The following is a 22,976-nucleotide window of genomic DNA, read 5'->3' as shown; positions in this document are numbered from 1 at the left end:
TTGGGGTCATTCTTTCTTCCCTGAACCTCACCCCCCTTCCCCAAACTCCTTCTTACCCCATAGCCTTCCCCTGCCTCTTGTTTTTTTCCCTGTCGTAATTATTGTCTTTATTGTTATTGCGGCGACAGGGGAGTGGAGATGGCATTTGCTTCGTCTGTCGGCAGACCAAAAAACAGACAGGAACGGTAGTCGCTGGAAGTCTTCTCATCCCTGCTTGTGTGCCAACATATCTGTCGTCTCACTCACTCACGCACAAGAACCATGGTTCCCATAGTTAGCCACAGGGCGCGAGAACTATCAATGATAAAATTTTGCGTCTACTCATTTTGTCATTATTAATATTATTATAATTATTACTTTATGATTTGTCATCTCTCAACACGGAAATATTCACTATCCCCAGTGCCAAAGACAAAGGGGCTAGTCCCTTCTACTACGTTGCTTAATGCTCATTTTTAAATATTCTCACTATGGAGCAAGTATTTATTATTCCTGTTTCTTGACTTCGCATTCTGATTTCATTTTTTATTCTTATTGCTTTCAGAATTTAGTCAAACTTCTTGGGTTTTATACCATAAGCTAATGTAATCATTTGCATACTTTTAACAGAATTTTGGTTCTAAGTTTCTTTTATTTCTCCCTATGGGTACGAGTTTCCGTATTATACTCCTATATTTAGAATATACATTTTAAGTTCTTACTATGGATGTATTAGATGCATTATCTTGCTTAGTCTCAATTAAAAAAATAATATCTGGTTAGTTGTTTGGTTGAAAACGGTGGTGTAATTGGTTATTATTATTATTTCAAATTTTCCGGAGAATTAACTTCACTAAAAGATTTATCATGGACCGACCTTATATAGTTTTATAATAGTAAATGGGGCTTAAGGAATCATTTAAATTATGAAATAAACTTTGTATTGAACACTTCGATCGAAAAACATGACAAAAACGGGTCACATGGTGAAACCCATTGATGGAGAATCATTGAGGCTCTGAACTGCTTCCAAAAGGTAATAATTGTTAGTGGTCAATGAGAAAAAAGATATTTTATATTTAATCAATAATCTACGCAAGTAATTGTTCGTTTAATTATGTCTTGTATATTTATATCCACTAACGTCAGGAAAAAAGAGCTTGTTGGAATAGCAAAGTTTAACTATCTATCAATTATTTTGCTATAAATCCACGAAATGGTGATTAAAAGCATCGGATTCATGTTAGGGAACGCCGTATTGTGCTAATACCACATTTGCCACTGATGTCTTTTTTATCGTTGCTGTAAATTATGCGGCAAAGGTATAATGAAGTAAGGGATTCTAATCTTCAAGATCATTAGATATTTTACTGGAGAGATAAACGTCAATTGGCATGTCTAATTAATGCCTTTCGAACATTTTATGTGCCTCACGATGCTAATTATACACCGAACGAAACCTCGAACATTGATCCCATCCGTGGAAAGTAAACCGTAATAGTCGAAAGGATTGCTTCTTTGCGTAGAAATGTTCTAAATTGAAGAAAAAATTTTACCAAAATTTAACCTAAAATTTTACATGTTCTTGAATTGTTTAAGCTGCTGATTCGCGTGGTTATTTCGAGCAGGTCAGATAATTCGACAGTGTTTAGGAATCATGAATAAAGCTGTCTTTTCGAGTGGAAATGCTTGCATAAAAAGGCTGCGATCATTAATTTAGGTTGTATAAAACTTTTGAAAAAGACTGAAATTTGATTTTGTCAAACAAGAGTCCTGTATTAAGCGCGGTACCCAGAGAGTGAATTTAACTTCTCCGGACTAAACGGTCTTCGAACGGACCCTTCTAATATCCTCTTTCAATTTCGAGCTGTAATACACCGGAATGTTTGCCCTGGAAAACAGTGGTAATGAGTTCAATTCGTTATTAGCGCTAATGGTTTCGTGCCAACAAGTGGAAACGTCATCCCACAACTTCCGTGGTGTTCGTGTTGCCAAAATTCACTCGGAGGGTTCAAGAGACTCGCATACCAGGCCCTAATGGTTGCGAATGAATACGGTTAACAACCCCCTCGCCGCATTACCATATCGCAAGGCTGTCGCCACCGCCGGTTGTGGAACATTCCGGGCACCCCCTCTTAGCACCCAAAAAGGGAAGGGTGGCCCGAGGTGTGTAGGTATACACACGCCTGGTGCTTGGCTTAACATCCTCGTCTCTTTCTCTCCCTGCGTACACAAGGCCGAACCTTTATGTACCAGAGGCCTTAACTATCGGTCCTCGTTTTAATGCAGGTACTAATTAACAATGTAATAATAAAAAATAATAATAATAAATTTATTCCAACCATTATTTATTTATAGTAATCTACCGATTTAGGTAGGTTTCCATGGAGTACTAAAGAAGTGATCTGGGAGCTCCCTTTCCTTCAAGCACTGCCTTCTTCAATTCACTGTAAGGCCTACTCCTTTTAATCTATCTAAAAATCCTATTATTTTCCTTTCCCTCCCTCGTTTCCCTAACAGTCTACCCTCTAACACCATTTTCAACATCCCCTCCCCACTAAGTAGTCGCTCCATCCAAACCTTCTGTCTCCTCCGAATCTCATCTAAAAGTTGCCTCTCCTCACCCACCATGTCCAGCACTTCGTCGTTTCTCCTCCTCTCTGTCCATTTCACCTTCTCCATGCTTTTCCATACCCACATCTAGAATGCGTCCTATCGTCTTTCGTCATCCTTCCATAGTGTCCACGTTTCCGCACCGTAGAGAGCTACACTCCAGATGAAAACCCTTCACAAATCTTTTATTTAATCTCTTACATAACGATCCTCTTAGAAGCTACTTCCTGTTCATGAACGCCTCCTTTGCTAGTGCAATTCGCTTCCTGATGTCCTTGCTACTGTGTCCGTTTTCCTCTGATGTGCTGCTCAAATAGTTGAATTATTCCAACCACAATTTTAGACAATTACAAATTATTACAGGTATTTGATTGGAATATAGTTGCCCCATTGAAAAAAAAACCTGCTCTGGGGTGACCGAGTCCGAGCCACCTTCTCAAAAATAGAGTTCAGTTGCACAGAAGAATTCCAGTTGCTGTTTTCATCGACATAAATACCCAAATATTTTATATGGCTTACTGTTTCAATCGAAAAACACTGACCACAAGACAAATAATTAACATTAATACAGTTTGTATATCTATAACATATCTAACTATCAGATTCATCAGTTGCATAGAAGAATGAAGGTGCTGTCTCTGCAGCATAACACAGAATTGCTTCACTGAAGCTGAAGATATTCCGATAACAGAAATTGAAAAAACTTCCTGTTATAGTTTCCAGTATAGAAATACTTGAATTATAAATGGCTTTAATGTTAGATATTCGGAAATGAAGGGGAAAGGTAATAGGATTTATTTATTTCCATACCTAAAACAGCCCCATACGGCCTTTTACATCGGAGTTATTAACATGTAAACAGTTTAACGTACACAAACAACCATGACCTGGATAGTAGGTAGAAGGGAACTTACCCAGGCGGGACTCGAACCCGCGACCTCCTGTTCGGCAGGCGAGGACTGTACCCCGCCGCCACCGAGGCCTGCAAAATCACTTTGTAGCACTATAGGTAGAAAGAAAGGTAATATCCCTCACTTGGAATCGAAGAGGGAAGTTAAATGTGGGCATGGGGAAGATGCGGGGTGATTATTGCTCATTAAGCTTGATGTAATCCTATCATAAGTGGTAGAATATAAATATGTGAATATGTATAAATATATAAATAGAAAAGAATTATTTGAGCGGAAAATATCTCTATTACTAAAATATTCTATCGATTAAAGTATGTCTTCATGGTGTATATAAGAAGCATTCTGGCAGTATCCCCTTCCTTCAAGCACTTCCCTCTTCAATTCGGAGTAAGGCCTACCCTCAATAATTCTATCTAAAATCCTATTCTCTTCCTCCCTCTTCCTCGTTTAACCAACATTCTATACCCTCTAACACTGTATTTAACATCCCCTCCCGTCTCTGTACTCGCACCATCCAAGCCATCTGTCTCATCCGTATCTCATTTAAAAACTGCCTTTCCTCACCAACTATATCCAGCACTTCTTCGCTCCTCATCCTCTCCGTCCACTTCACCTTCTCCAAACCCATATCTCGAACGCCTCCAGTCTTCAGTGTCTTCAGCTTCATTTACCTTTTCATCGCTTGCTTTTTTATTTTCATAATTTTTCCTGGAAAAAATTCTCACGAAAGTTACGAAGTGATAAATTTTTGTCTCCTAGCTCTCACTAATGCAGCAAAAAGATCGTTTCATGTCAATTGTAGCGAATTTATTTTTCCGGTATTACTGCCCATAATAATCATAAGATATCCTTCCCCTAAAATCGTGTCACTAGTTTTTGTTTTTTGATAAAGGGTTATTTGGTTACAGCACTTCGCGCATATTTACTCTACAGTTTCAAGGTCTATGTGAATGATTGTACTTTAAAATTTCGCTTTAGAATTTTCTTGAGGGTTTGAACTTTTTCATAATTTTTCTCGGAAATGTGTTTTAATCAAGAAAATTAAGTCTTGTGGACGACAGTTTCTTTCATTAATGTGAAGCCATCACGTGGCAATTAACCGTCAAAAGACCATGGTAGTGGTCGTCCACTTATGTCTGGAATGCATTCGTTAGAAAGGATTTCAGCTTCCTCATCCCCCGAGAACATCTCAAACCTATCCCCCTCCCCTAAACTGTCGCGTCAACTGTCTCACACTCTCTAGTAGTAATATTTTTGCAAAAGTCATGTGTGTATTACAATTTTAATTTCAGTGACGTGAAAGGAATAACTCAGGGGTTATAGTCGAGCATTTCCCTTGGAATTCCGTATTCAGACACTAAAATACGGTTAAACTGTTGTTGTGATTGATGTATTCGTCGCAGGGGTTTGAAATTTGGATATAATATGTAAATAGTCGTAGAAATTTTAGTGATGTGAAAGAAATAACTCAGAAAAATATACATTTTCAGGGTGTACAATTTCATCAAATTTAAATGGGAGTATATAGGTAAACCTTGAGGGTATTATATCCTGTATAGGGTTAGTATTAATAGGCTATATTATTCTTTTCTTTCACCCAGTGATTAGGAGTCATTTTTAATTTTCGCCTTAGTGTGCTCAGAAAACTAATAGTTGAACATAACCTTCATCATCATCAGTAAACAGCATGGGCGTACCAAGCGAGGGGCAAGAGGGGGCAGCTGCCCCCTCACCCCAGAAGCAAAAACAGCAAATTTCTTTAAGGAAAATAATATTTTTTCAAGCAAATAATTTTAAAAACTAATAAAGAGCTGTTAACTGTCTCCTTAAAATGTTGATTTCATTCACCTTTTCCGTGCTTAAATCTTACCTACAACTTGAACAACCCTGGCTTGCCACCCCCCCCCCCCCAAGTTTTTATCCTAGGTACGCCCTTGGTGAACAGTCCTAGGATTGGTTTGACGCAGCTCTCCATTCTTCTTGCCCACCCGCAAGCCTTTTCATAGCGACGTATTTCTTCTCTTTTACATCCTTTATAACCTGTCATATGTAACTCATTCGATGCCGTCTCTTGCCCTTCTTCACTTCCACCTGTCCTTCTACGATTGTTTTCATCAGGCCCATATCCATTTTTAAGATTAAACATGAGCATAACCATTATTTCGCCACAGTATTTTTACTCCAGCGTATTAAGGTGCATAGCGTCGTGTCTTTAGATGCAGTGGCTTTCGTGAGCACGCGTGTCGAGAGAACAGCACCAGCCGAGAGGAGATAGATAGGAAGGGAGAGAGAGAGAGTAGCATTATACGGGGTATCTCCCTCGCTCACTCCCTCTAGTGGTGGTGGAGAGAAGCAGGGGGTTATTGACCCCGAATCCTGTAAGCCCCGACGCTGCCGCCGACTCTTTCCATCCCGTGCGTTAGGCCATCACCACCTGCCACGAAGCCACCGGCACCATTACCACCGCCGTGGCACCACCACCACTGCTAGTGTACACTCCCGCCCCCTGTTGGAACGCAATGGTGTGGGGGGGAGGGCGGGTGGTCGGGGGCAAGACCCTGTTATAACTTCCATCCCGAAGCGCGATCCCGCTATGGGGATTCGGGGCCTCGAAAAGGGGCGACTTGCCCCGCCCCGCGCCTCTCCCGCTGTCGGCGGCGATCCGCGCCACACCTACGCGGGGCGAGAGCGGCGGGCCCCGCCCCGGGGCGCGGGTTGAATGAGTTCACGGGAGGGTGCAGGGCGCGAGCGGGCGGGAATGGTGTTTGCTCGTGCCGTATGGTCAGTGGTTCATGACTCGATGTGTGTTCGTTGAAAGAGAGGGACACGTAAACTTAAATTGCGTGCATCACTCAAAAGTATTCCCACAATAATTCTCACTTCACCTCACCTGAGTGTGATACGAGTATGCACGCCTCAGAGTCCGTTGTTTCCTTTATTACTACTGTGTTCTACCGATTAAGATAGGCAGAGGCGCCGACTCCATGGGGCCTGAGGGGGCCCAAGCCCCCTCAAAAAGTCGTTATGGGTGTGAGGAAAAAATGTGTCAGGCTTGTCGATTTTCCCCGGAGTGTTCAGATATCGAGATTCGAGTTATCAGGGTTCTAATTATGATCAGATGACTCTTCTAAAATGCTTAAAAAAACTAAAAATTCACTACTTATAAAATTTCCCGGGGCAGGATCCCCGGTTTGGGCCCCCCCAATATTTTTTTTAAGTCGGCATCCCTGAAGATAGGTTTAAATGGAGTGCTTAAGAGCCTCACCTCCCTTCATATACTTCCTTTTCAATACCCACTAGGTGCTACCCACTTCCATTCTCCCTAAAAACCCTATTCTCTTCCTTCCTCTCCCTCGTTTTCTCCCGAGACCTTTTTTTGCAAAAATGTTCAATTGAAAATATATACACCCATCATACACAAAATGGCAGAATGGACGGAGACCACCCGGCTGGAAGCCCGAATAGCCTTTTTTTGAATATATTCGCCGGGAAAGCATCACATTTTTCTTCACCCATCATACACATTAATCCCGGACTTCAAAAAAGCAGTCATGGAATGCATTATAAGTTATAATTCAATCGTTTTCTACAGCAAATGTAACACAAATGCGGGGTCGTCTCGAATTTAGGCGAAAATAATTTTTGGCATGTATTATTATTATTGTAGTATTCTACCGATTAGGGTAGCTTTCCATGGAGTACTAAAGAAGTAATCTAGGAGCCTCCCTTTCATTCCAGCACTGCCTTCGTCAATTCACTGTAAAGCTTACTCCCCTTCAATATATCTAAAAATCCTATTCTTTTCCTTCCCCTACCCTCGTTTCCCTAACATTCTACCCTCTAACAACATCTGCAACATCCCCTGCCCGCTAAGTACTCCTCGCATCCATACCTTCTGTCTCCGTATCTCATCTAGAAGCTGCCTCACCCACCACGTCCAGCACTTCGACGTTCCAGTGGGTCATTCTACCCGCAATTAAAACCGACAAAGTGGAATTGCTGATACAATGACTACAATGATTACTAATTTTGAATTAGAACCAATATAGCTATAATTTTTAAAATTTTGGTTTCCTTGGGGTTGCAGTTAAATGTTTTTAGCTATGTGGGTCCTAATTCAGTAATTATCGTAGTCACTCTACATACAATTTAGCTTTGTTGGTTTTAAGCCAAGATTAATAATTTATATCGTAGTTTATCTACCTTTGACAGTATTTTTATGCAGAAATCGCTAGTGCTCCGAGTTCATATAATTAGGTACTCTACCGGTTACTGCATTAGCATTACGCGGATTACCTCGATACTTCCCTTTTTAATTTAAGTTAAGGCCTACTCCCTTTCATGTTATCTGTACGTATCCAATTCCCTTTTTGTACGCGATCCATCCAAATCTTTTGTATCCACCCCATCTCCTTCGGACATATTCTGAGTAAACTTGTCATCAAAGCCGTACTCTTCATCTGAGGTTGAATAAAAATTTTAGCTCCATTAATGATCAATATTTTTATTTAATGTCGTCTCGTTATAAATGGTATTTTTATTCTAATTTCTCCGTACTCAACTGGATTTTTCATACTTCCTTTTCCATCCGCCTCCTTTTCTTCAACTCTTCATTCCATCTATGAATGCAATCCTTTTCTCTTCTCCTGCTATCTTTATCCTTTATTCGTCATAGACTGTAGCAATCCCAGTTCGGTCTTCTGCCTCTGTTTCAATCACCGAGGGTTGTCTCTTATTTTGGGTGTGTGACTCAATATTAATTTTATGTCACATATATAATTTAAAAACATGCAAAAGCGATGTTTGAAATTTTATAATTTGATTGATAAATGTTACTTTCATGCCCCAAATTTATTTCATTTTCAACCAGCAGGCTCAAATAAGTTGTTGAGATAGAGTGATATCCTAATCGAGGTTGATTGAAACGGACACATGATCTTCTCGCGTCGGAAGGATGCGTGGACTTGGGTATTTTGGAGATATGGGTGAGGAGAATGGTCAATAGAGTGTCCATAAAAGCAATTAGAAAAAGGGATTCTTTCTTCATTACTTTATTCCAGTAGGAGTCGGGAAAGAAACCAATTTGGAAAATCGCGAGGTGTCAACATATGATGACAAAAGGGTATTCCATGTTGAAATAAGGTATTAAAAGTTTTTGTCTATGGATTTCTGTACGAAAAAGCATGTAAGCTAGTGAGTATATGTATGAATAAATCGTAGGTGGAGGCTCGGAATCAGAACGGTCTATTTCATGGACTTGGGCTCACGCGTCTGCAGAAGTTAGGGTGCTAACATGATGCATCGCAAAGGTCATCGCGTTCACACAACGCGGGTGCATGCATCGTGTGAACAAGGCTATTGGGAGTTTGCATGATGTCCAAAGCATGAGGAGAGAAATATAAGCAATATTTTTGGGCCGGAATGACGCACGCATCCTCTAAAAGGGTTTATTAGTGGCAAGAATAAAGTTCATAGCATTCGAAAATAAACTAGGAGGTTTTATGAAGCCAACTTCGTTGGAAACCCATAGCTCTCCATGATGAATCCGCATTATGATTGGAGAAATGACCCCCCCAGCTGTGATAATTTATGGTGGAGAAAACCTTTTTCGAAGATCGTTTTATCCCCAGATTCTGCGAGGAATTTTCAATTTGATGTTGACGGGAAAATTGTCGAAAATCTCTCGCGTAGGAAAATTTGGGTGTGAAGAATTTGTGGCATGTAATGTGCCTCCATGATCGCGTGGGATCGAGAAAGGACATGTGGTCGCTGTTGAACCATTCGGAGCTCATTTTTAGATTATATATTTATGCGTTTTTTATTTGAAAATATCCATAAATGTGGAAATGAATTTGTGTATTTTAAAAGCATGATATCCATTTCTTTATCGTTTTTCTGTTCGTGTGTTTGGTCAATGAAAAATAATTCCATTCGATATTTTAAGAAATATTGCGTCATAACTTCAGCTTAAGCTGAATCGAAAAGAAATTACATTTATCATTTCCATTTTTTTTTTGAGACATTTTATGTCACCCGTGGATAAACGGTGAGCCTCAGGCTACTGCTCTTTAGCTGGGTCCTTGAAAGACTCTGGGTGGTCCTGGAATCCTTTCGGTAGACATCCAAAAAAGCAGGTTAAACCAATATTTTTCCGCCAGGGGCGAATAATTTTTTTTAATGTCTACATAACTCTCGTTCGTTAAAATGGTTGGCCGAATAGATTTTCTGAGTAAGAATATAATCTATGAAGCTATTCGTAATCGGTACTGTAACAATTCTAGACCCCAATTTTGATTGTATTTTTTTGAATAATTAAGGGTAATTAGTTTTTCCGAATTTAAATCCTTCAAGGTCTACCCTCCGGATAATCTATCATTGCGATTTATATTTCGTATCCTAACTAAGACTCGAGAAGGTGAAGTGTGGGGACCAAGGGCAAAATCTCCTTCCCCAGTTAGGCCGCATATTGCTTTCAATGATTATCACCGGATAAAGTTGCTTTGCATGGAAGATAACCTCCAAATTTTACAACGCACCCTCGCCTTTCCCCATTTCCAAGTTAAATTTGTTTGTTCACCATGTCTTTCGTCTTACCCGCTTCCAACAAAATTCTCTCAATCTTATTTTCCGGCACCCTTTTGTGGTTCCATATCACACTTACTTAATTACATATTACACTCACTTAACTTCAGAAAATTTGTTTTTGAACTCTGGTATCAAACTTGAAAATATTCAATTTATTTAGACATATTCTCCAGTACAAATAAACTTACTAATATTTGATACCCTTACCCCACGAACTTTTGCCTACCCCTTCACCAAATATCTTGAAATATCAGTTTGTCGACAGGAATTTATTTAAGTCAAAATGCAAAGTTAATGGATCCCTCAAATCCCAACCCCTGGCCACTCCTAGCCCTCCGTAACCTCGACCATCCCTGCATCTTAGTATTCCTAGAATCTTTCCTGTCGATGGTCCAGGAAGACATCACTTACCATGGGAAAATTTTCTCCTTTACATCGATCTATGATCTTTTGTTTACCTAACCAATTCGCAGGCTACTGCGTTATCCAGACATATTATTTGGCATATCCATGGCAATGTAATCGAGGTTCATGCAGCCAAGGAACCTGAATAGCAAATAGTTGTCCGATATGATTTTGAAGTCCAAAGTCATATAGTTCGATTCCTGATCCAGGGGAATTTTTCTCTCTTCGAATTAAATATGCATTATTATTTACAGTGTAGCGCTTTAGGGTATAAACATGGGCACTCGGGAAGGAATGTGAGAAAAGACTGAAGGTGTTCGAGATGTGAGTGTGGAGAAGAATGGAGAAGGTGAAGTGGACGGAGAGTAGAAGAAACGACGAAGTGCTAGACATGGTGGGTGAGAAGAGGCAGCTTCTAGATGAGATATGTAGTAGACAGAAGGTATGGATGGATGGAGTACTTAACGGGGAGGGGATGTTGATGATAGTTTTACAGGATTGAATTTTAGTTAAACGATGGAGGGAAAGGGAGAGAATAGGATTATAGATAGAGTAATAGGAAGTAGCTCTTATTGTGGACTGAAAATATTGGTCCAATTTGACTCAAATAACTCGCAAAATACTCAATTTAAACCCACCAGAATAGCCGTTAGAATACTTCAACAAAATCAGCATGAAATTGACATGGCAGGTTAGAGATGTATCAAGGTCCTGGCATAATCAACTCCTGCGAAAATTCCACAGAGTAAAAATCATTCGCTTTGACCGGGAATCGAACCCGGATCTTCTGATTTCCGTGAGTGATTCAGCCAGTTTAAGCTACCGAGGCCTCTTTCCCTTGTAGAAGTTTGTGGATTATGGGGGTGACTCTGTAAATTTATCACCGTGGCTAGTCCCGGTATACTTAAAATAATTCCGCCATATGCTGGATATAGGCAGAGTCCCCTACTTTCCGTCCTGGTGCGGGATGGCTAGGTGGGAAAGAGTGGGGATAAACCACCACCGTGCTCAGGAAAACGCGCGGTGGATTTCTACACATCGCGGCCGTGTCCCTAGATTCCCCGGCAGAAACAGCCACCCGTCCGTGGAAAATGCCTCCTCATTCCCTCCGTGCCCGCTCTCCATGCTGTGGTTATTAATGCAACAAGTGCTGTCGTCATCGCTCCCCCTCCCCCTGCTCACCCCTCGCTGCCCTCACACCCCTCCCTCGCTCATTTTCCTTGAAACCCCTCCTTATCCTCCTCCCCCTCCCCTAAGCGCCCCGTGATTATTCCCCTACTCATTTTATCTCTTTCTAAGAATTCCCGATATTGTAAACAGTTTTGATTAAATAATCTCCCCCGTCCCACTCCTTTGAGAAGTCTAATCTGATCATCTGAGGGAATTCCTCCCGCTATAAGATTGCTTACCTGGAAAAAAATATATTCATGTCTTCCCTCGGACTGTCGCTGAGCTGTCTTGCCTTTTACGGAGCTGCGTTCATCCGCTGGCACGTGTATTATACCCTCGAGCCACCTGTAGGGTGTTTGGCATGGGGTGTTCATTTCACGTGCATTCGCTGCGCTATACACCTCATTTCTTGTTTAAGAAGTTGTTCACAACCTTTGTGTATTATATTACGATTCAATTTGGAATATGTATAAGTTATTTATAAATAATGTTCGTCTTTTCTCTCGAATATGTAAGATCCTTCAATGGAAATGTTTGGCAGGGGATGCTTATTTCACGTGCATTCACTGCGCTGTACCCCTCATTTCTTGTTTAAGAAGTTGTTCAAAACCTTTGTGTATTATATTACGATTCAATTTGGAATATCAATAATTCATTTATTATTAATGAGCGTCTTTTCTGTAGAAAATGTAAGACCTCTCAATGGGAACCAACAATGAGTTGACGGCTGCGCATCACCAAAATCCGAGGCAAAAATTAAATAAATACAATTTCCGAAAGGTTTTGAGAAATTGAATCTATAAGCAAAGTAATTAATAATGAGTATGTTTTATTTAAATCCTGATGGATTTTCTTCCCTGTGAGTTATAATTACAAGAAAAAATATTTTTGATCGAAGTTGATATTATGAAAAATAAACGATATCGTAGAAATTAGACAATCAGACTCATCAAATCCATTAATTGATCTTGGTTTTTGTCGTTTCAGGCTTGGTACCATGCGCAGAAGTAGAAGCGGGCTTTTTTGAAATACAGGTAATTCCCGACTTCATCATCCGAAGTTGCGACCAAAATTATAAAAGAAATATGACGGGAGTATATATTAGACGTAGGTATATATTAGGCGCCTTTAATTAATACCGTAACCAATTTTTTGTTTTGTGGATAGTGTTTTCCGCAATATTTTCATCTATCAATATTGTACTTGTAATATTAAAATGAAAGGCTGGTACGTAAAATTTGTGTGTGCTTTGCAGAGAAAATATATGTCAGTCGTCACAACAACCTTTTAGGCTAGATTTTGGCCTATAGATAATTCAATACCTTTGTACGTCATTTCAGACTTACGACAAAGTATTCTACATTTAAATATTACCCTTCAAGGCACCTTCAGAGGTGTTTGGTAGGGTGCTAAACATCACCAACATGCACCAGAGGATTAAAATTTACTTCCACTGACATGAACTACACTGCATGTACGATACATATAATACATAAGCTACTATATTATTGTCATTATTATTACTATTAATATTAATTTTTATCATTATTTTGTTTTTATGAGTCCTTTTTAATTGTCTTTGTGCCGTTTTTGGACTCATGGAGTCAATCTGCCTATGAAGGTATCCTGTTCGTAAGTAGGGGTATGTCTGCATTTCCTTATAGATGAAGGTGTCCTGCGTCTTCTGAATGTACCCATGGCGCCTTATTGCGATTCTGGGCGGTCTATCGCGGTATCCATATTGCCGCCGACCTGCGGAAAATACCTCCGCGGAGGAAACTAGGCGCGAGAAGAGTGCCGGTGCATTCTGAGGAGCGCGGCGCGCACCATCTGCTCCTCCAGCTCTCTCATACCTGCTCGCGTTGCAAGCCATTGTGAAAGATGCGTGGGGAAAGCTCTCAGCCGGCCAGTGTTTTTTTTCTCTTTCTCCTATATCCTCCTCCCTTTTATACACCATGCACACACACCCTCTTCTTTCTACACGCGCCGAGTTCCCACCGCTGGCATTCCAACGGCAGTAACTCTAAGCCAATGGTTTAGAAGAGGGATAGCACAGAAAAAGATAACCATGATGGTTGTGGTACGTACTACGGAACTTTCGAACCATTTTTTTGGATTGGGAAAGTAGGACTTACGAAGTTAAGACCAAAATAATTTTGGAAAATGAGTGTTGAAATATCCCTAAAATTTCTTCCTGAAAATGCCACGACCATTGCACGCACATTGCGGAAAATATAAAACGAAATTATTATTTATTTTATTCATATCTTTATTTTTTATCTGTATATCTATTAGAGAATCATGCGTAATGAGTACCACTCACAATTTTTACGCCTGATTTCGCATTTAAAAAGATACGAAATGTACTTCACAAAGCGAATCCACATCATTCGACGCAGCAACGTCTCAGGCTAGAGGCCTGTTGATTATTTGGTACTTTGTAGATGTAATTTCCGAGTTGCGACCGATTCGACCTATGGCCAAGTCTTCGTAACGTATCTTGTTCGTAACCTGTGCGATAGAGGCGTGGGAGTACCTACCTCTATATTCCTGAAATTGAGGGATAGAGGAAAGAAATTGTATTCGCCAGTTTCGGTCACCGGTCACGTAGTTGTCTTTGCCTTTAGAGAACGTGAAGGTTAAGTTAAAAGAAGAATAATTAACGAACGTTTTTCCTTTTATCGATGTGGACATTAACTCATGTGTTTGGATGTACCGTGTGAACAGGCCTCCACCGTTCGGAATGAAAACCGATCTGAATAATTTCGATCAGCGTCAAGCATTAACTTCCCAGATTTTCTAGTAATGTCTAGTTGGGTGGTTATACGGTGTATTTTTGTGTCAATTCCCGCGTTCATGCATGTAGACATTAACTCGTATCTGTGAATGTACCGTGTGAGCAAGCCTCATTAGGCCTCTACCGTTTTGAATGAAAAACGATCGGAATAATTTCAATCGTGGTCAAGCACAACCCCCCAGAAGGTTTTCTGGTAGTGTCTAGTTGGGTGGTTAAACGGTGCATTTTGGTGTTCATTCCCGCGTTCATGTATGTGGTGGACATTAACTCGTGTGTGAATGCACCGTGTGCACAGGCCTTAATAGGCCTCGACTGTTCGGAATAACTTCGATCGGTGACAAACACAACCCCTCAGAAGGTTTTCTAGTAGTGACTTGTTGGATGGTTACAGGGTGCATTTTGGTGTTCATTCTCGCGTTCATGCATGTGGGTTTTAACTAATTTGTGTGAATAAATCGTGTACACAGGCCTTAATTAGGCCTCAACCGTTCGGAATGTAAACTTTCGGAATGAAAATCGTTCGAAATGAAAATCGTTCGAAATGAAAACCGTTCGAAATGAAAACCGTTCGGAGTAGTTTTGATCAGAGTCATGCACAATCCCAGAGGGTTTTCTAGAAGGTTTCCTTCCCCGAATCAAATCTTAATCGTGCTCGATACTGACTTAAGAGTGGGAGCGAAGCATGTGAGAAACCCTCTCTCTCCTTTTCGAAACCCTGACCGCCTACGCGCCCTCTCTAACATTCTCCCCAGCGCACATATTTCTTCACTCCCTTATACACACCACCCCTCCCACCCTGAATCTCCCTCCCTCCCTCTCCACCCCCCTCCCCATCCCCCACCAGCCCCAATATCTGTTCCTTCACCCCGCCTCGCCTCCCCTCCCCCCTTAAACGCGTACACTGGGTCGTAGATAAAGCTTGTTTAAATATGTGAGGAGGGGAGGTTGAGTGTGAGTGAGTGAAGGGGTTCGGCTTGGAATGGGGTTATAGCAAGGAGTAGAGAGAGTGGGGGAGTGGGAGGGGTGGTAGGTGGCACCCTGTACACGTGGAAGGACTAGAAGTGGGCGGGGGAGAGAGGGGAGGCGGTTATCCCAGGGAGCGCCCTCTCTCGCGCCTCTTTTGTAATGGGAAACAGGAGAGTGTGGCGGAGCGCAGTCGCCAGAAGAACTATGAGGGTTGCGCGCGGCTACGACTGTTTTTCACATCTCTGGTGCGCTCCGCTTTATGTTACAGCGATACCGCGGGATCAGAACTCGGGTTCTCCACCCACTAACTACCAACTACTCGTGCCAACCATTCGGGTTCGGTGCCTATTTTTGTATTGACTAACTTAAGAATAAAGTACCTGACACAGTATAGTACACAGAAGCGGATTTAACCCTTTCTAACCCAGAGCTGCTTCTGAGAGAAATCAAATTTCAACATTTTTCACTGTGAAAACTTGAAAATTTTGCTCTCAATCGCCATCATCGTGGCAGCTAAATATCTCGTCATTGCAGTTTACATCACAAAATAATGCGTAGTTTAGATATTTCCTAAACTGAGCAGAAAAGTTACACAGTTTTGATGTTACTTAGGAGTTAGAGGGGCTAGAAAGGGTTAAGGGGGGTGGAATCACGGAGGCTCGTGTCCCCTCCCCCCCCAAGACGTTTAAAAAATACACAAGATTTTTAATACGTTTATCTTTACGTTCATTTTTTTGTGTATTACGGAGCCTCAATCGTGTAATATCATATAAATAACTTTCGTTTTAAAATTAAGAGAATATTTCGTACAGTAATCGTTGTATGTTGCTTTTTAATCTCAAATATGACAAGATCGTTTGCCTGTCAGACCCTTGTGGCCTCTTAGAAAAAAAATCCTGGATCCGCCCTTGATAATACAATAATATATCCTCATTTTCGGAGTGATTTTTTTCACATACATCTTGTGGGAGTACTCTGCTTAATAGAAACAGTGATACCGTGTGATCCGAACCTCTAAACGTTCAAGGTTCCATCACTTCTTACCAACTATTCCAATTCCCATTTCTTTGATATAAACAAAAAATACCATCTCGCCTACCCAAAACTTATTCAACATAGTGTCTAGTATTAAAGGTAAAACTATTTTTAATCATTTAACCGATGAAAGGGCGATGTCAGTAATACCGTCTGCATCTGTATTTCACCCCGTAAATGGCCTTCATCAGGCATTCGGATTTCGGAGCAAAATTTTTCTGAGTTTATCGTTTCGATCTCTAGTACTTTGCATGAGTATAAATAGTTTCTTCGTCGGTATCGACGTAAAAAATGCCGGTTCACCTCCCTAATATGGTAGCCTGTATAAATTTCTCGACATAATTGCCCACCAACCCGTCTTTTAATTACTATTTTTCAGACAACCCCTTTAGGGCCGATTCCTCAAAACCTGTTCTCATAAATTTTTCTTCGCTTTTCCTTTCATTGCTTTATTGTATTAATTTAATGCAGTAATTACTGTATCGAAATTTAGTTTCCCCCCTGTCTGGCTTATTCGCGATTTACGCACTTGTTTCCTCTGTAAATATATCATTTACTGGCATTCTTTCTATGAATTGTGGAAGTCATTGAGCATCTCATTCATTGTGCTTGCCCACTGATTTTTTTAATTTTTTGCGCAGGCCGTATTCTCTTTGGAAATGAGTTGCATACATATTAGTATGCATTTCTTCGCTCCTTCGTTTCATTAGAAAGCATTTTTTTTTCTTTCTTGCCCCTTCATAATCTTGGATTAGAATATAATTTTTTTTCTCATAAGAGGTGCATTGCCTCTTGTACCCTTCAACACACCCCAAGTATAACACGATAACACACAGAAGGTTTAAAACAGTATTAGAGGGTAGAATTTTAGGTAAACGAGGGAGAGGAAGGAAGGCAATAGGATTTTTGGATACAATGAAAGGGAGTAGGCCTTATTTTGAAATGAAGAGGGATAAGTCCTTCACGGAAACTTACCTTTATCAGTAGAATACTTTAATAATAATAGTTCTAATGACAGTCTACTTGTTGAGGAGCATTGTAGAATCTTCATTGTAGAATAGTGTTCAAGCACTACTTGATGGACCTACATGTTTAGCTTATGAAAAATTGTGTGGAAATCTACAGACATTACCCTTGAAAATTTGGGGGTGGGGAAACTGATACAGTACCTCTACTATACTCCATTCAAAACTACCTTAATCGGTTGAATACTTTAATAATAATAAAATATTCACATGGAATTGTAGACGCGAGTTCACCCAGATTTTTCCATCGTTGTCGAATATAATTATTGCTTTTGGTTCCCTGCAGCTCCCTCGAAATATTCAAAATGCAGGCATGTCGACCAGAGTTTTCCCCCTGCCAAGCCATCCGGGGAGAGGCGGTATAGTAATCACTTCGGTGACGAGCTTAGCGCAGCGCGGCATCTGCAAGCTCCTTATCACCCTCGACAACTTGATCCGTGTCACTTCGCCAGTGAGCGGGGCACGCACTTGAGCATGAGTTCATATGTGTTCGTGCGTGTAACCATCGCGGCGTTTTTCTTCCTCGCGATGACCCTGAGGGAGCCGAGAGACTTAAGATGGTGGATCCTTTTAGGACGGCACTCCAGCGGCGCGGCCTATCTTTCATTTGCCGCGGGCGATGACAAGGCTCGCGACATCGCTGATATAATGTTTGAGTGGAGGTGGATGCTTGGTTATCTCAGGATTAATTGAGGTCTAGATAGGAGAGGCGCCTTGAGACCTGTAGCGCGATAAGGATATCCCAAATTTTCGGAGCGCGCACACGCTGCGGGACAGGAATCCGAAAATGACGTCGGGAATACCCTTTGAATCGTGCCCAAACATGTAAAAAAAAAGTCGCCTATATCGCCAAAAATATGTTATCTCGATGCTGAAGTGTCCAAATTTCAGCTAACATCGAGGTGGAGCAAAAAAATTCGGAGCTGTGAGTGGAGGATAATTTTTGGTGGAAAAGCGATTGCTTTTTGGCTGAGAATTATTTTTCGACTGCTTTGCCGAAATGAAACTGGATTTGCTCTCGTGGATTAAGTACTTAATTTCTATATCGTTTCGATATCCACTAAAAGAATTGACGGTTTATGATATACATTGCTTGTTAAACTTATGATTCGACAACGTGTGTAAAATGATTTACTGGTTTGCTGTCGTGCACTAAAGTCTACTGAGATCCCCCAGTAGCCCAGTATCGTGCATTAAGCCTCTGCTAAGTACCTTGCCTGCCCACTTCAAAGGAAATTACTTATAGCGATTTTACCTCATTATTGATGCACAGTTCCGCGAAATAAAGAAGAACCATTTTAGTCGATATCTACCCTTACGATCAAATAAAAAAGAAAAGTATACTTGGATGTTTACAATTATAATACCCCCTTCCTCCACTGACATGCATACACTGAAAAAATTATTTCTGAAAATAAATTAAGGATAGTTGGGACTATAATTGCCTATGATTTTTATCATACTGATCCAAGGAAACATTAACATGAAGTCTTATTGTATGATTATTAAATTGGATCGATGTAACCAAATGTATTGGAAATGATAGCGGCAATGATTCTTATTGCAATGTCCAAAACCCTTTCTGAGAGTGTAGAGTCCACGATGACCTTAGCGGTAGTTAATTTACCCGTGAAATTCGGATCGTTCTGCCGCCAGCGCCGCGAATGGTGCCTTATATAAACCCATTTAAATGCGCGATGTGTGACAGAACATATTCCGGCCGTGGCCGGGAACATATTCGTGGTAGAAACCTTTCCATGATCCCGCGTGGCTTCAAGACCAGCCGGCTATTTATCGCTGAGAGAAAATCGTTTTGGGCTACGACTCAATCAAGTTGAAGCGATATCGTCGACCGCCTGTTGCGCCACGAGGACGGGGCCGAAGGGGGTCGGTCTCATCGGAATAAATGCTGAAGCGCTCATCTCCGCCAACATCCGTTTTTGATTTTCCCTTTGCTGCGCTCGAATGAGAATTGAAATGTATGCTCGCTCCGAAAGCAAATGCGCTCGGCAAAAATTCCTCGCCGAGTCGGACGAAAAAAAAGAAGCCCTTGGAGGAGGGAAATATCTATTACTGCTTACTTTCGCTGACATAGACGCATTTGGTGCGTCTTTTCACCCCTTTTGTCTTCTGCTGTAGAAAGTATTGCGCTCAGAGAGGCTACAACCCGAAATGGTTCACGCGCTAAATAAAATTTTATTTAGTTATATTGGAGAAAGTGTAGTGGACGAAGAGGAGGAAGAATGACGAAGTGCTGGACGTGGTGGGTGAGGAGAGGCAGCTTCTAGATGAGATACTAAGGAGACAGAAAGTATGGATGGATGGAGTACTTAGTGGGAAGGGGATGGGGATGTTGAAAACGGCTTCAGATGGTAAAGTGTTAAGTAAACGAGATAGGGGAAGGAAGAGAATAGGATTTTTTTAGATGGAATGAAAGGGAGTAGGCCTTACAATAAATCGAAGAGGGAAGCCCATTAAGGAAAGTGAGGCTCCCAGAACGCTTCTCAAGTACTTCATGGAAACCTACCTTGATCGGAAGAATACTTTAATAATAATAATTTATATTAAAAATTATTTTCGCCTGAATCTGAGACGACCGCGCATTTGGGTTACATTTGCAGCAGAACACGATTAAATGATAACCTACAATGCATTCCGTGATTGATTTTTTGTGCCCGGGATTAAAGTGCATGATATGTGTTTATATTTTATGTCGAACATGCAAAAAAGGCTCTCCTGGATTAAATACAGTAACGCACTTCCACCTCTTGAAATATTTAGCTTTGTGTTTTCGGCTTTGGATGGTAAAATTAATCTATCATCATTTTTATCATCACGCCTGTTTTTGTATGCTGGGGAATGATTATCATAAGAATGTCAATTGCTTGTTAAAATACTTCAGGCTCTTGCGGTCCGTTAGTACTCCGTAGATCTTGTTAGTAAAGTGGTGGGATATCCAATACTTTGGAAAATAATAGTGTTTCAAGCTGTTTTTATACACTGATTAACTTCAATAAAAGTTTACTTAAATTTAGAGTATTTATTTAGTCCTATTTTGCCGGCCTCGGTGGAAGTGGGGTAAAGTCCTAGCCTGCCAAACCGCAGGCCGCGGGTTCGAATCCCGCCTGAGTACGTGGTCCCTATCCATCACATAGATATTTGTGTCGTGCTTTGTTAATTCCTCCGTTGTGATGTGCTGTTAACGGTGAAGTTAAATCTAACTTCGCCTCCTAAATGCTTGAAAACAGTGTTTTGAGAAGTAGTTTTTAGTTAACTCCCGGCGCGCATACAATTTCCATACACTCAAGATTTAGGGAAAATCCTGTCTCTCAAACGGACTGCTACGCATGTCGTTAAGTTCCCAAGTGCCTATCCCGTGTATTGCGGGTCAAGGGGCGCGAAAACCGCGCCTTGACCCGCAATCATTTTGCTTTACCACGAAAAAATCGGAGGGGTGCAGGTTTGAGCAAGTTTTTTCTTTTCTATCAAATAATATAGACTTCAGCCTAAGTTCTGCTGTAAATTTCTCAGGTGCGGCAAGCGGTGGTAACTACTTTCATCCTAGCATTAGGTAAAAAATTAACGAAAACGGTGATATTTTAAACAAATCATAAAATATAATAAAAAACAATGGACTCTAACAATAATTCGGTCTTAATTAAATAGAAGAGTAGTTCTATCAATCAATATCATTATAAATTCGGTATTATTAATAGTATTTAATTGCTTGGAGAATAAACATTGAACTTTTTTTTTAAATCGCGTACTCAAGATTTCGCAGATTTTTTTATTTTTGGTGAGTTATTAAAAAAAATATCATGGAAAAAAATTAACTTCAGTTTTAGATGCCCTGGAAACTCTAAAATGATAATATACGAATCCCGGTGCGAAATGAAAATGTCAATATTTTGATTTTAGGCCATCTATGTTTCGATTTCAGTCCACTGTACGGCGTATGTCCCTCAGTATATTATCGCTGACGACGTCCGCGCGCTGAGGTATCACCTGATCGAACAGCGTTCGGCTGCCTCATTGCGATTCTTTATGGTGCACGGTATTCCCGTCGCGTCTTCTGCGAGCGCTCGTGCGTCTCTCCGCATGAGTATCATGGATACGTATTAATCCTGGCGTTGGGTAACAATCTGGTGGAAAAAAGTAAGGGGCATGTACGGAGAGTGCGAACGACAAAAAAGGGCAATAATCATAAAAATCACTAGAGCGGTCGGATTTGGGTCACGCTCTCTGCGGTCGCGTATTCCATCTTGGAAACCCCATCCCCTCGCCTCGATTGCACTGCTCCAGCACCCCCAACCCCTTCGCATCCCCCCCCAGACCCTGCTTCTGTCCTCCCCCACTGCACTCCCTGCGCCTTGACGCATGTTCGCGACTCCTTGGCGTCGTTCCTAGTCCTCCACGCGCGTCCTTTGAGAATTCCCCAGCATAACGAGGCATGTGCCATTTTCCTCATGCTTAGGGGTCTCATCAGAGTGATATATACCTACTGTCAATGTAATTGCTGTTTTGCGTAGCTTTTCACGGGAGCTGGAATATTCCGCACGGAATTCTATTCCGTACGGGAATCTAGGGGTCCCGGGTTCATATCCCAGGTGAAACTTTCCGACATCCGCAAACGAAAACCCTCGAAGTGCGAGGTGGCCCAGGAAAAAGAACAGGCCCCCATATCCTGATTGTGTAAAGTTCACATGTTTGTGGCTCAGTCCTCGGCGAGTCCCTGCCACACGCCTTTAAGGCGGCTTGCGGGGTATTACGTAGATGTAAATGTAATATTGTGATTTAAAACAAGATATTCTTGTCCCGCTTCGTGTGGGAAACCAAAAACTTGTAGTATAACACGAATTTTTGTTTTATAACACAATGTTATATGTAACATGTTACACGGATTTGTAACTTTTTCGTAAAACATGTTATATGTAACTCGTTTTATATAACATGTTACACGGTGTAAACGCATCTTTACCCTCACCTATCCAAACCAAACTTCGGGTAGAATCTCCAAGTGACAGATAAGACTACACACACTCGATCCATCTAAATCCCTATCGTGAAATCTTATTCCCTTTGCTTCTTCGTGTTTCCGAACCGCCTCGTTGATGGAATCAATTTGAAGATTGATTTTGTCATTCGTCTCCTAAAATGGTCATAAACTCAATCATAGACACGACACGTAGGTTACAACGCGGTTGCTGGTTTTGGTAGGTGAGGGTTAAGCTAAACCTGGATTATGTCTCAAGAGAGTGTTAATGAAGCACGTAAGGTAAATGGGCTTTGGGTCAGTTTGCACATCAAGGATTTTAATTTCAGGCACTCCAGGTCTCCGCCCGGTATTTGAACCCCAAATCCTACGTCCACCACCCCAACGCTCCACCCTTTGGGCCACCGTGCACTTTCGATCATGATATATTTTTTATTCACTCACCACCGAAAAAAACACATTGGCCTTTTGCAGCGGGATTTTCAACAATTTTAACA

At 41.1% G+C, this 22,976-nt stretch overlaps 1 protein-coding gene across 3 annotated transcripts in view; it reads left to right on the top strand.

Moving 5' to 3' along the window:
• LOC124161095 (protein tramtrack, alpha isoform-like) overlaps nt 1-22,976 on the top strand; it is a 137,724-nt gene that overhangs the window by 28,931 nt on the left and 85,817 nt on the right. For 2 of the 3 annotated variants that reach the window (XM_046537289.1, XM_046537293.1), the window contains exon 2: nt 12,651-12,697. The exons of the other annotated variant lie outside the window; for it this stretch is intronic. The gene's annotated coding sequence lies outside the window, so the exon portion shown is untranslated. The remainder of the gene's footprint in view (nt 1-12,650; nt 12,698-22,976) is intronic. 3 annotated transcript variants of the gene reach the window in all.

Source organism: Ischnura elegans, chromosome 6, assembly GCF_921293095.1.
Source record: "Ischnura elegans chromosome 6, ioIscEleg1.1, whole genome shotgun sequence".
NCBI classification, from domain to species: Eukaryota; Metazoa; Arthropoda; class Insecta; order Odonata; family Coenagrionidae; genus Ischnura; species Ischnura elegans.
Note: the sequence above shows the minus strand (reverse complement) of the source record. Positions and strands in the feature narration are given on the sequence as shown.